Source organism: Oculina patagonica, chromosome 4, assembly GCF_052425735.1.
Source record: "Oculina patagonica isolate OP01 chromosome 4, crgOcupat, whole genome shotgun sequence".
NCBI classification, from domain to species: Eukaryota; Metazoa; Cnidaria; class Anthozoa; order Scleractinia; family Oculinidae; genus Oculina; species Oculina patagonica.
Genome location: NC_135761.1, coordinates 23,021,834 through 23,035,939, shown reverse-complemented (window position 1 = coordinate 23,035,939; position 14,106 = coordinate 23,021,834). Strand labels below are relative to the sequence as shown.

Below are 14,106 nucleotides of genomic sequence, written 5' to 3'. Positions count from 1 at the left end.
GTTTAGTTTGGACTGAATTTGGAATTTGTTCCCTGGACCAGGCACTGGGTTTGTTCTATAGTATTTAATCTCTATAATGTGAAAAGACCTTTGCCGACTGTCGTTGTAACACAGGACCAAAAAGAAATTTATGAAATAGAACTACTTTGAGCTGATGTTTGAATTATTGAATTATACTTGAAAAAATTAAAACTGAACTCGTTAGGACGATATTTCTTCGCAAGATTTTAAAGCAAAAGATCATGGAGCCAAGCAATTGTCATATATCTGAGCCTTTGTGCAAGTTTTTATTGGCCCGTGTCTCTGCTTAAGCCTAAAAAAGACAAGAAATCGTTTCACTTTTGGCAAAAAACAGCTTTTTGGCCCATTAAAGAAATCATTTTGCTGTTGACAAAAAGAAAAAGCTGAACAACATGAAGCCAACAAATTGTCATATTTGAGCCATTGCGGCAAAAACAAGGTTTTAATGGCTCATGTTAACTTGAAAAAAAAAAACATTTTACTTTTGGCAAATATGTAGACACGCATTTTATCTCTTTTTTTTTGCGTCAAATTTGTCCTGTGTTACACACGAGAATCAACGTCTGAAAAAAGTCTTTTTTGAAGCAACATGGCAAGTTGAAAACATGTAAAAAGTCTCTAAGATAATTGGAAAAGTGAAAAATAAATCGCGAGAACTTGAAAAACACTAGCTATAAGCCACATTTTTATCAGCTCTTTGTAAACTGTTTTAACAGTTTAGAAAGAGCTGACTGTAGCTTGCCATGTTGCTTATATTTATAGTTATATGTTTACACCATCTCGTGGAAAACATTGAAAGATTTAACGTTTTTGGAGGATATACTCGATTTCAAATTTGATTTGGCTATGAATTGAACTGAAAAACCCTTTTTTGTTTTTGAAATGTTTAAAAAGAAAACGGCGTTTGATGATTTTTCTTACAACTTTTTTGCACGAGGTGGTGTTCACATGTTTTTTGGCGGAAAATTTCAAGGGAAGCCATTTTGATTTTTTGTCCAAAAAAGTTGTCAGGGGAAACGCTGTGCAAATTTTTTCAAATTTTCCCGCCAAAAGACTTAGTATATAAAGGGAAGATTTTTTCTTCACGCCATTTTAATTAATTTAATGAAATTTCAATTAACTAATTAAGGAATATTTGAAGATAATAAAAGTGATTAAAGGACAAAAATACTTGTGCTTTATTTGAGTTGTTTTTATGCTAAGGTAATAAAAAAACACAACAACTTTTGCAGTGTATTTATTTGATTAACTTAATAGATAAAATACATCAAAAACAGTAGACGACAAGTGAATTCAATTTATTAATAATAATAAATATTGAAAGAAATTACTAAGCATACAAGACTTAACAGAGTGGAAATATTAAAAAAAACTTGGCGCATGCGTATTTTGAGCGCCGTATTTTTCTAAGTTTTTTGGCGGGAAAATTGAAAATTTTTAAACAGATGTTACTATGAAATTATTTCGCAAAAAAAAATTTTTTTTTTTAACCAAAGCAGTATTGGAGCAATGGTTTCGCCAGAAAATTTAATTTTGCAAATAAATCTCCAGCACGAAAGAAAGTCCAAAATCAGCTAGAAAGTTTTAAGACGGGACAATGTTAGCTGCGATTTTTCCAACGTCTTTTTATCGTAAGCTTGACGATTAACACGCCAAAAACAGTTCCACAACAGAGGTAAATGGCAAGTTAGTCAGATTTTTACTACAACAGCAGTAAAATCTGGTTAATTTGCTTGTTACCTCTGCCACAAAGCTGTCTTTGGCGTGTAAATAATCTAGCTGAAGATAGCAAGATGTTAGATAAAGAATCAAACGAGTTAATTTGTTTCTTCAACTGCTATAAAATTTTAAATAGCCTAAACTTAGCGACAAGTTTTTAATTTGAAAATCAAACAAGACAATTTGGTAATTTTCTTTCTATCGCTGCGGTAAACTGAATTGCCTTGAAAACGTGAATAGCTTAATCTTTTTGAAAAATTAAACGAGACCATTTTAGCTGCGATTCTTCACTGAAAGCTAGCGTACTTTGTTTTCTACCTCTACTGTAAACTTGTCTTTCACTTGGTTGTTTATCCTTTGTTCCTGAGCCGTAATTCTGCCATGAAACATCAAAGGGAATCGACAATCTGCAAGAAAATAAAAAGGTTATATTAATAAATGAAAACATACCGATACTAAGACTTCTTTCAGTAAGGTTTAAGGTTTAAAGTATTGGCTTTTTAAGCGTTCGGCTCTATCGTACGTATTAATTTTTAAAACTTAAACACGGAGACGCAGTATAAAAGTCTTGGCATCTCCTACTTGAGAAACTATGAAATTTGCATTTTAGTTTTGCACGTGGAGACAAGAGGAACTTCAAAGCAACTGTAATAAAATAAACCCTAATTTCTCATATTTCTCGTTATTTATTGGTAACATGTGAATCCGAGCCTTAGAAAATACAATTGTGTTTTTCAATACCATTTGAATGAATTTAAAATTTCGCGGGTTTTGCCGGCGTAAACAACATGAGCTATTGCTATAATATTGCATCCAAATTCTAAAATATTCTGATTGCTTCGTGTATTTCGTGCAACGGAAATTACGACCATTTCTGAAGATTTACGATTTTCAAATGTCGTCAGAATGTTTCCGATCAATTTTCGAACATTTCCAAGGGCTTTCGAAATGTTTTAACTATATCCCTAATAAATTTCAAGACTAATATGCCGTTTATTTCCTATAAGGTAACAAAGTTAAATAAATACGGACCATTTCCATGGCAACGGTCCGTTCTTAAAAACTCGATCGAGTAACAGCCAATCAGATCAGAACCGCAGCTTATGCTGAAGAATCGTTTTTCTTGTTATGTTAAGGTCTTAATTAAAGGATAAATTTCTAGGCCAGGTTGCTCAGAGCAGGATTAAACTAAACCAGGACCAAGTGAAAATTCAGCCTGAATAAAGATTTCCGTAAAACCCTTTCTTGCCTCCATTTTTTTATTTTGACAACTTAAGCTAATTTTTTAAAAAAAATGTAGTAAAATTAACCGCTAAGTGAAAAAAATCTGATAAAAGCAGAATAAAACCATACTGAGCCAGAAATAGCACCGGTTTAACCTGCTATTGAACAACCTGGGCTCGACCTACAAAATTGATGTATTTATACGAATCAACTTACCTTTTTAACAAGTTCATCCTGAAGCTTCCCTTCTGTGCTATAAAGTGGCTGATAATGATTTCAGTCCAGCATCTGTATTCTTGAACTTGGATTTTCCTGGAGATAGAGAGAGACACATTCAGTTCTAGGTTAATACCAGTGGGTTACATACAACCTAGACAATGAACATACATACAATACAAAACCAGAGAACAGAATAAGTCCAAGCCACCGGCCGGACAAAGTGTCATCAGGTGACCAAGTCGTCAGAAGGGGGAAGCTATAAAGAGGTTTTCTGAAACCCTCCTCCCTCCCCTAGAGAAATAAAATGCCACATTCTTTTGAGGGTAGGGTGGTAGAAACATAAGTTGGCACAAATTTTGTGTCTCGAGTCAGTATTTACTTGAGTATTTAACTGGCAGTTGAACAGGTTGTTGGTTAGTACGAGTGAACCTCTTTTTCAGTAAGCATTGTTGTAAGCATTAATAAAAAATAAACAATAAAAAAAAAGCTGTAATGAACGAGACATCATTGAAATGACAAAAAAAGAAAGAAAAAAAAAAAGAAAAAAAACGTTATCTCCAAAAGAGTAAGATTCAAATTCTATCAACCAACAAATTATATTTTGTGCTTAGCATTTTGTGAATCAAGCAGTGTGGAGAGGCAAGGCTTGCATCTTTAACGTGGCTCTAAAGGTGTGAGTAGTGATAACAAATTAACACAAACCTTTAGTTTGAGGAACAGCATAATCCTGCTGTCCGTCTGTCCATGTCAATCAAGAGAACATTGTGGCATTGTGTGATCAGTCTGTCTCACTACAAAAAGAAAATAAACTACATGGTTAGATATGGCTGTCATGAGAAAACTAATTACATACATCAAGTACATTGAACGTTGCCAGTTTTTTTTCCGATGATCAATCAATCAATCAATCAAAACCAATCAATGCCAAGAATTATCTACCAGGTTTGAAAACGACATAAAAGGGCAAAGTAACTCACTCCCCACCTTTCCCTACCCGACCACTAATGGAAAAGCGTTGCAAGACCCACCCCCAACCCCACCCCTACACACCGCCACCACTACAACCGATAGTTGTATCTACGCTCTGAAAATTCTGTCGACGTAAAAAATTCAACTACTTATACGGACGATTCGTCAAGAACAACTAGAAATACAATCTGGTTAATTACCTCAAAAGGCGACGCTACCAAAGGAACAAATCTTCAACTTCTTGGATGTTCAAAGTGCACGTGTTCACGGTCATCGTTTCAAGACCAAGTCCTTGTAATTCAATAACTCCACGCTTTCTTGTACAAGCCTCGTACCAAACGCCATCTACCACCGTCCATCTACAATGTTAAAAACGGTAATTTGGCTTATTTCTACGACAGAATAACTTTAGAACGACATTTAGGTTAAAGCGTCCGTTTGCCATGCTCTTTAGGTGTGATTAAAATTTGAAATAATTAAATATTCATGCTCAAATATTACCAACAAAGAGAATCTTTCAGTCCTTTTTCTTTTAAAATGCAAATTATTTAGCGATTGTGTCTGATTTAAACTTTCTCTGTAAAAATGCTAAAGGAATGCTTCTTCGCTGACTGGCAAATTACAAGACCTTATCTACAATTTGCCACAAAAAATCGTATTAAGGAAATATGAGCAACCACGACGTTTTACCTTGTTTTTCAGAGGACCACCAAGAAATATACCAAGATATACAACGCACGTCCATATCTCACATATCTTTTGATCTGCTCATTAATCTTTTGTTTAGCGGAGTTACCGCTTTCGCCTTTCCGGGTACTTCGTGATTTGCTATCCGTTTACAATAATCCAGTATCCGTTTAACGTTTTAGGCAAAACGTTTAAACGGTTAGTTTTTCCGTTAAAAAAAGTAGCATCCGTTTTAAGTAGCCGTATCATGGCTAAAACTGAATGTAAGTCCCTTCGCACGAAAAGCTACACTATCGAACAGAATTTCGTTTACTTGAGTGGTTGCTCAGTGCTGAATATTAAATTTGCCAAACGTTGTCCATATAGGGAAAAAGAGTTTTGCGTATAAACCCTACAAAAGTAGAACTTAAAAAATGCAGGGTTTGCAACACGACGGCATTGCAAACCCATCTTTAAAATCTAATAAATTCTTCCTGAAAATATCAATACACAGTGAAGCAAGCATTAAGCACCAAGAGAAAAATGTTGGAAATAAATTCTCCCAACTAGTACCTATAAGAAATATGCATAGATTTGCAATGAAAATTTGTATGCATATCAAGGATTCAAAGGGATCAGTTTAAGTACGTTGGTTTGTAACTATTCTTCGTAAAACGATTTTTGATTGAGTGTCCTAGAATGAAAACCATCACGATTCCTCTGGCCAGTCTATTACAAAGAACAAAAATAATCCAGTGAACTGATCAAAACTCAAAGCAAATACATGAAGCTCGCGAAAAGCGCAGGAAAACACCATACCAAACTGAACTATTTTGGCAGTGCAGTCAACTCTCTTTCAACGGACACCTATAAGCCTAAATATATGTATGATAATAATAGTGTTGCCCTAACCAACAAATGAAGCAAACCGTAGTGGAGCTAACCGCAAGCAAACAGGGGTGGGACTATAAATAACCGTAAGCAATCGAAGTGGCAAGGTCTTTAGCAAGGTCTTTAGCAAGGTCTTTAGCAAGATCATCCATGCAAGACTAGCAACTGCGCTAGACGAGCACATCAGACAGGAACAGGCAGGTTTCCGCGCTGGACGCTCATGCTCTGAACACATTTTCATCCTGAGGCAAATCCTAGAGCAAAGTAAAGAATGGAACAACACTCTGTATGCCAATTTCATTGATCTGGAAAAGGCATTTGACAGTATCCACCGGAATTTCTTATGAAAGATCTTGAGGCACTATGGAATCCCATCGAAGCTGGTGAATGTTATCAAGATGCTGTACGATGACTGCAAGTCCCAGGTGATCTGCAACACAGTGCTGACAGACACCTTCAACGTGACCACCGGCGTGAAACAGGGCTGCATTCTTTCGCCATTTCTGTTTGTCCTGGGAATCGATTGGATCGTTAAACAAGTGACTAGTAACAGAAAACGGGGGATTAGATGGACGCTAACTAGTATCTTGGAAGACCTTGATTATGCAGATGATATTGTGCTGCTCTCCCATCGATACCAGGACATGCAGGCAAAGACCAACACCTTGGCAACTACAGCAGGGAGCTTGGGCCTAAAGATCAATACCAATAAGACCAGTCATTTAAGGATGAATAGCAAAACCAGCGAAGCCATCATGCTGAATGGGGAAGCAGTCAAAGAGGTTGAGCACTTTACCTACCTTGGTTCAATGGTGTCAACCAGCGGAGATGGAGAGGACGAGATCCTAGCTCGGATTTCAAAGGCAAGTCAGGTTGTTGCCTCTCTTCGGAGCACTTGGAAATCCAGAAACATTAGCCAGAAAACCAAGATCCGTTTCTTAAGTACTCTTTTGTATGGTGCGGAATCCTGGAAGATGACCAAGACCATTAGCCACAAGCTAGAAGTCTTCCAGAATAGGTGTCTACGAAGGATTCTCCGCATATTTTGGCCAAACACAATCTCAAACTATGAGCTGCGTAGAATTACAAGAACAGAAACCATCACACAGCAAGTGCAGCGAAGGAGATGGAGATGGATTGGTCATGTCCTTCGTATGATGCCTACAGACCTACCAAGAGTCGCCCTTAGATGGACCCCCGATGGCCGTAGAAAGAGAGGTCGCCCAAAAGAAACTTGGAGAAGGACAGTGGAAAGAGAAATGAGGGACAACGAATGGACATGGGGCCACCTCGAACGAGCAGCGGCCGACCGTAGCCAATGGCGCTTTTTGGTTGAGGCCTTATGTGTATCTATGCACGAAGAGGAGTAAGTAAGTAAGTAAATCGAAGTGGAGCTAACTGCAAGCAAACCGGAAAATCCAACTCAAAATCCAACTCAAAATCCAACTCAAAATCCAACTTGAAAACCAACTCAAAATCCAACTCAAAATCCAAGACCAATCTAAGAAAGAGGTTTGCAAAGCAAGGTACATGTAAGCTTGTATTTTTTATAATTTTATTAGTCATGGCTTGCACGGTGGCTTGCATGGCTCGCTGGCTTGCAGATTATGCAGACCCGATTTTTATTCAAATCAAGGGAAACCTTGTAATTATATACAGCTTACTGATTAATTCAGAAGAAGATTAACACCAAAGAAGGATCACATGACCAACCAGGAACATGGATGGCGAACACTGGATGAGATTAAAACAGATTACAAAGTACACTGGAACTCTAAAAAAAAACCCTTGTATAAGTCGTATCACTTACCTGCAACAAGCGTCCCTTGGTTTCATACGGAAGAAGTAGCGTGACAACTAAAGCCAGCACACCAAGTTCCAGGACACTCCGAGTAACAACTGCATCAATGAGAGAAAGAGAGCATGAAAACATCACCTGGAGTGTTTACCATTTGTCGGAAGAAACCAGTTGGGATCACCATCGAATAATGGTAAACGTTTTTTCAAAATCAGCAACAAACCGAAAGAGACACCGTATTTACTTGAATTAGCGCCGCCCCAAAATAAGCCCCGCCCACAAATGAGCGCCGAATTTGGGACTAAAAAGTTAATAAGCGCTGCCCCAGAATAAACGCCGCAGTCCCGATGCAATGCTTATTTGAGGAATTCCCGGTTTAATTGAAAAAGGCACTACAAAGCAACTACATGTTTAAAACAAACTTGGACATTCCTTTCCATCAAAAGCGATGTTTTGCAGTTCAAAGTGTTTGTTTTACTGCTCGCCCATTAGTTTTTCTATCCAACATTCTTACAATACGTAGTTCTGTAAATGTTGTGAAGGCCGCTAACTTTGCCAGGACAGCTAGCGCCACTTCTCTCTTCAGCAAGAGACAACTACTGACAACATAGTAACTATGCTGACAATCAAAAGACGCTATTTTCAATTACTGTTAGGATAACTAGAATCTTTGTTGCGTAAAAATGTTTAATAAGCGCCCTCAAATAAGCGCCGCACTTGAGACATGAAGAATTTAATAAGCGCCGCGGTGCTTATTTGAGTAAATACGGCAGTGCTTACCATTTGTAATTAAGTTTCTTGTTATTGTTTATCATTGATCAGGGAGACTGGAACTGGGCAACCGTGAAAATACTAACGAAAATTCCAGTCAGTTTGTTCCAACAGGAAATGCAGGACAACCTCTGAAGGTTGTCCACTAGTTCCAATCGGAATTCTCAGAAAATTAACCTTACCATTTGCATTCCAAATAAAAATTCCGGTTTTCGAGGCTAAATGGTAAGCACCGCAGAGGGTTTCAGTCTGGAAGCCAGTCATATTAATTTTTTTGTGTGTTCACTGAGCTCTTCAAAAATCTGACACATGAAAAGTATTCAAATATACTTTTTGCTTGCATTTTTCCCCGGTGATCGACATCAAGAAGTGTCCATTATTTATGGTTTGGAAAGGGGGAGGTGTTGGCATTTTTTATGGCTCCAATTTTGAAAACTGAAATGACCCCCCCCCCCCCAAGAGAGACCTCAACACTTCTTCATCCCCCCATAAAAATCCTTTATATACAGTATATGCAAACAATTTAAACAAATTATGCAGTATTAAAGAAATTATTAGCATTTAGAAAAGAACATACCGGTACATTGATTTAGTAAAGATCACCTTTTCAGAGTTTGACTTTTTCACCAAGTGACTTATAAATAGATTATGTACCCATATTTTCACCTTAATGATAAAAAAAAAAAATTGGAATTTTGGAAAAATTACGAGGGTAACATAGTTTACTGGTGGCCCATTAGTTTACAATATGGCCCTCCCCAATTAATTAATTATTACTAGTAATAGTTCTCACTATAAAGCTGCCCCCGCCTTTTTATAATTTGTTTTTTGTCGCCTTTAATTATTAATGCCGATGGACTGCACAATTAGGCTTCTTTTTTACTGTGTCATGCGGAATTTCTTGTTGTGTGACACCGTTGCGTCCCAAAATATTCACAAGTTCAAGTCGAATTATATTACCTAGCGCGCGGAAATAACACCTAGCGGAAATAACACATAACACATTATTCGTGATGACAACACACAAGCTTATTCCCGGGTTTATAACATTCAAAATAAACTTACAATAATTTCCAGGCCAAAAAGCCTAAAAAATTCCACGAGTAACAAAATATGGCACATTCAAAGATTCGAGAAAACAACCCACTCCGCTTTGGATCAAATAATCTGACAGTTTGTTAGCGAAACGAATTACCTTGTACCTTGTACTACATGACAAAGTTCACGCTTTTGTTTATTACTCGTTGTAACTTGTAAGATGTATACGATACAACAAACCTCCGAAAGCAAACCTTACAAATGTAACGCTTGGAACATAGGTAGCCGGCACGTAGCCAAGAACACGAAACCAATTGCTCGAAATCTTTCGACGTATTACTAACATTTGCTTCAAATATCACTTAACACAACCAAAGCAGAGAAACCGCTCGAACAAATCTGTGAACACGCGTAGGCCAAAACCGGAAAACAAAACGCTGCTAGCAGATGGCGAAGCTCGAAACGCGAAGGTGACCAAACGCGACCTCGTGGTTGCAAGTACCCGACGCCACCGTGCGCGCTTGCTAAAATATTACCCGTCACGACCGTGCGCGCCTAGTTTTGTCAAATCGAGAACGCTTCGCCCATTACAAACACATTACTTACTTTTTCAACAAATATTCTTTGTCCTTGTATGTATACACGCGGGGAGTCCTAGGGTGCCTCCTCGGGTTTTGGCCTCTGGGCCAAAACCCTGCGGGGGCAATACACTTAACTACTTAATTATATAAATCTAACTACATATTATAAACTTAATTACATATTATATAAACTTAACTATATATTATATACTTAACTGATAAAAATTTGAAAACATGGCATAAACATGGCATGATTGGTCTTTGGAAAAACGTGGGGAAACCCTCAAGCTCTAGGCAAATGATTGGATTAAAATATAACTTTTTACTCAATAATCAATAAGGTGTAGTTCCAGAAAATGTCCATACTCCCTCCACAGAAGGGATTGGAATTTCCTGGCGGGACGGGGCGTTCTCAAAGGCCAAAAAATTAAAGAACTGTAATAATATAGTGTCAAATATGTTTTAGCATGGTAATGGCACTAATTGAGAACACTAATAATTTAAAAATTAAATAGATAAAATAAATAGCTAAAGGTTGCACCTAATAAAACATATAATTTTAAATAGATTAATTTACATACGGGTAATACTAAAATGCTAAAACTGACTTTCTTTTGCATGTTTTCATGTGAATGTCTTTATATTAGTAGCTGACCCTAATAAAAAAAACTTGATGTAAACACTAAGGATGGCTGGCCAGTTTTTCATTAGCCCATGATGGTCATTTTGAGCAGCCATGTACTCAATTTTACTTTATCACTATAATTACTTTTTTAGACTTTCTAAAAGTCTTTTGCTCAATTGTTTCTGGTTTGGTAGTTGCATGTAGACCCCGGCATGAACAACTTTTATCACTTGCAGTGCACCAAATTTACAGGACAAATTTTTTCCTTCTGTAGGCGTATCCAATCAGAAAACAGCATTGTCAAATGCACATCAATCAAGGCAGATCCTTGCCAGATGAAGGTCGATCATGCGTGTAATATGAAACCAACAATCTCTTGTGAATATTTCAATAGTATCTTGTGAGCGAGTTTAGATTCCTCGATTTTTCTGTTTAGTGTTTTCTGTTTCTCTTACTTATGTACTGGTCAATAAGTACCAGGGGGGTGGGCTGGAGCAACTGGAAAAGTGGTGGCTCGAAAATTTGTGACATACCCCTTCCTTCTGACTCAAAACTGACTGACCCACCCCTGATAGGGGTTGAAAATTTCTTGACCCACCCTTATTAAGGAACCAATCATTTCTTTATCATCTGTAAGGGGTTGGAGGTTTCTGATTTGACATCAACTTTTAAAGTGTGATTCTTTACATACACCACCCTAATTTCCTCTGATGGAAATGCTGTTCCATGTACATCTTTTCCCGTTTCTTAGCACACCATACTTTTATACAGAAATTGATAACAGAAACTTCAACCACTGTCTATCATTCATATTTGCAAAGTGTTTAAGAAAATAGTTTACTGGTGAAAGCCTAAAGCCCAGAGTGAACCACAAGCCATCTAGGGGGGGGGGGGGGTCAGGGGGCATGCTCCACCGGGAAATTTTTATATTTTGGCCTTCTGAAATCACTAGAAATTCATTCAAAACTGCTCACATCGAGAAATTTATCAATTTATACTGATGAATACAACTGAAAATTTTCTTGAAACTATAACAGTTTTAAGTTAGTGAATAAATAAGATGACCCACCCCCTATGTGTAGATCAAATCTACATAACCCACCCCTTTTCGAGGGCTCAAAAACTAAAGACCCACCCCCTTTCTGCTCCGGCCCACTCCCATACTCTACTTATTGACCAGTCCTTATAATACATTCAAACAAGGACACAACTGCAATCTGCTAAATGTAAAGTTTCAGAAAATGTCCATACTCCTCCCACAGAAGGGATTGGAAATTCCTGGGGATGGAGGAGGTCTCAAAGGTTAAGGAAATGTATGAAGCTTAGCCATTAAACAGATAAAAAAAAACTCAAGGTTGTTTTTATCAATGAAAGCCACTACATCGCAAAATGGTGAGCGGCAACTTAGTTGCTTGCAAATTAAATTACACATTGCATTGAAAACTCTTCTATTTGATGCAATGAGAGATTTTCCACACCTTTAATTAATTCTTCATGCTCATCAGATGCTTAGTTTCGTCAAGTGCTTTACGCTGATGGAGCCTTCCAAATAAGCTTCCAGCCTTGCAGAAATTCTAGCGTTTTGTTGCGCTCAAAACAGTTTCAGCAAAAAATTGCCAAAATTATTTATATTCTATCACTTTGAAAACACGTCCACATTATAAGCAAATATTTTCTAGAACAGTAGCATGAACAAAACATTTGGTAGGGGTTTTCCTCTGTCATATGAGCTCGGAGTGAAGACTTGACTACATCTCGAAGATCGAGAGCGTGAAAATGAGCGGCGTTTGTCTCCAAAAGTCATTAGTTGCAAAAAGTAATTTTGACAGCTTGACACCCCACCATACCAGAAAAGTTCACACAAAATTGATGTCATTTGATGCATTTTCCTGCAAGGGAAACAAGTCGACTCCCACGCTTCACCCTTTGTGTGCTCGACTTGTAGGCAATCTTTTACTTTTTGTAAATTTAATTTTAATTAATAAGTTGTTGTTTTGTGTTGATGTTTTACTTCATACCCTTGTGTTGCTGGGTATAAAGTGAAATATCAACACAAAACAACAACTTAATTTGTACCCAAATTAAAATTAAATTATAGATAAATGGTGTATAATTAAAGAGTGATAAAGATAGTATACAATTAAATAGTGATAAAATAAAAACGAGTACATGGCTGCCCGAAATATTAAACCACCACACAAAGCTTATTTGCATGTATTAAACTGCAGAAATGCAAATATTTCGCGTTTACGATTACCGGTACGTGTAACGAACTAAGTTGTGCTTACCTTACTAAATTAGCCGACTAACGTCTCAACTAGTCAGTGTCCCGATACAGTTTCTTGAATACACTCAGTTCGAGGAAAAACACCTTTACCGCACTTCATACAGAAACTCCAAACCAGAACCCGAGGCGCGGTAACCGAGCATCAATGACAAGGCGTGGTTACAAAGGGTTAGGGGCTGGGAGGGAAGGGGGGCGAAAGGGGGGCGAAGGTAACCTGAGATCATGCCCTCCCTCCTTACTTCACCGGTACCCACTTGTTCAACACCTGTTTGGAGAGAGGCACTACGAGAGTAAAGTTGCCCACAGATATGTCGGTCACGACTCGTACTACACGGGCCGCGCGATCGAGCGCGGAAATAAATTGGCCAATGTGTCTTCCAGGAGCCCTTCCAACTGTAGAAGAGTAACACAAAAAAATAATATATATGGCCGATAAAACACCATTCCGAGTTTAATACAAGCGTTTTTTGTCGTTATTTACCTTGCATCTTGTTAACGTTTGATTCTGCTGAGCTGAAAATTTGCGAACTATAAGTGAATTAATATACGGCTTTCAGGTCGTTTCATGTCGTCATCGGCGTTGCATCATTTGAGCACAAATTAGCTTCAGGCCTCGACGAGGTTAAAAGACGAGTTAAAGCCTGCGTCAAGCCAAGTGGCCCATACCGCTGGAGCTTATCCCGGTTTCTGTTGCGTAAAGCGACTAGGCCAGGGAGTATTTCTTGTCTCCCCCTCCCTTCCCCCCCCCCCCCCCACCCCTTGGATGGGATGCCAGTCCATTGCAGGGTTACCCCATAGCATCAGTTCGCCAGTACCCATTTATACACCTGGGTGGGGAGAGGCACAATGAGAGTAAAGTGTGTTGCCCAAGAACACAACACAGTGACCCTGGCCAGGGCTCAAACCCGGAGCCACTTGATGCGGAGTCCAACGCTACCATTAGGTTACTGCGTCTCCGTGTGCTTATAACTACGTTGTTCTTGTTGTTGTTGTTTTCTTGTTGGCGGTTGAAATATTGCTCTGAAAAGATAACCAACTATAACGGCGAAACATTTTGTTGTTTTGTGTAAAGCTGCACCTGGCTGAAGTTGTCTGCCAATTCACTGCCAATTCGCCATCTGCCAATTCGACTGGTTGAAGTTGTCTGCCAATTCACTGCCAATTCGCCATCTGCCAATTCGACTGGTTGAAGTTGTCTGCCAATTCGAAGTAAGCATCGAAAGCAGAAACTATACATTAGGAACAGTTAAATAACATTACCAATTGACCAAAAACATCTTTTACGTACATTTGAAGC

The 14,106-nt window shown here is 38.2% G+C and overlaps 1 long non-coding RNA gene across 2 annotated transcripts; it reads right to left on the bottom strand.

The window, feature by feature from the left end:
- Positions 1–1,270: 1,270 nt before the first annotated feature.
- On the bottom strand, positions 1,271–12,920 carry LOC144652698 (uncharacterized). Of its 2 annotated transcripts, XR_013570609.1 has the most exons (6): positions 12,811–12,920; positions 7,520–7,608; positions 4,353–4,511; positions 3,886–3,974; positions 3,181–3,276; positions 1,271–2,147 (listed from the first exon to the last, which is right to left on the bottom strand). It is a non-coding gene; the product is annotated as an uncharacterized LOC144652698 (long non-coding RNA). The 2 variants fall into 2 exon arrangements; XR_013570610.1 differs by lacking the exon at positions 7,520–7,608 and having other exon boundaries at positions 12,811–12,918.
- Positions 12,921–14,106: the final 1,186 nt, after the last annotated feature.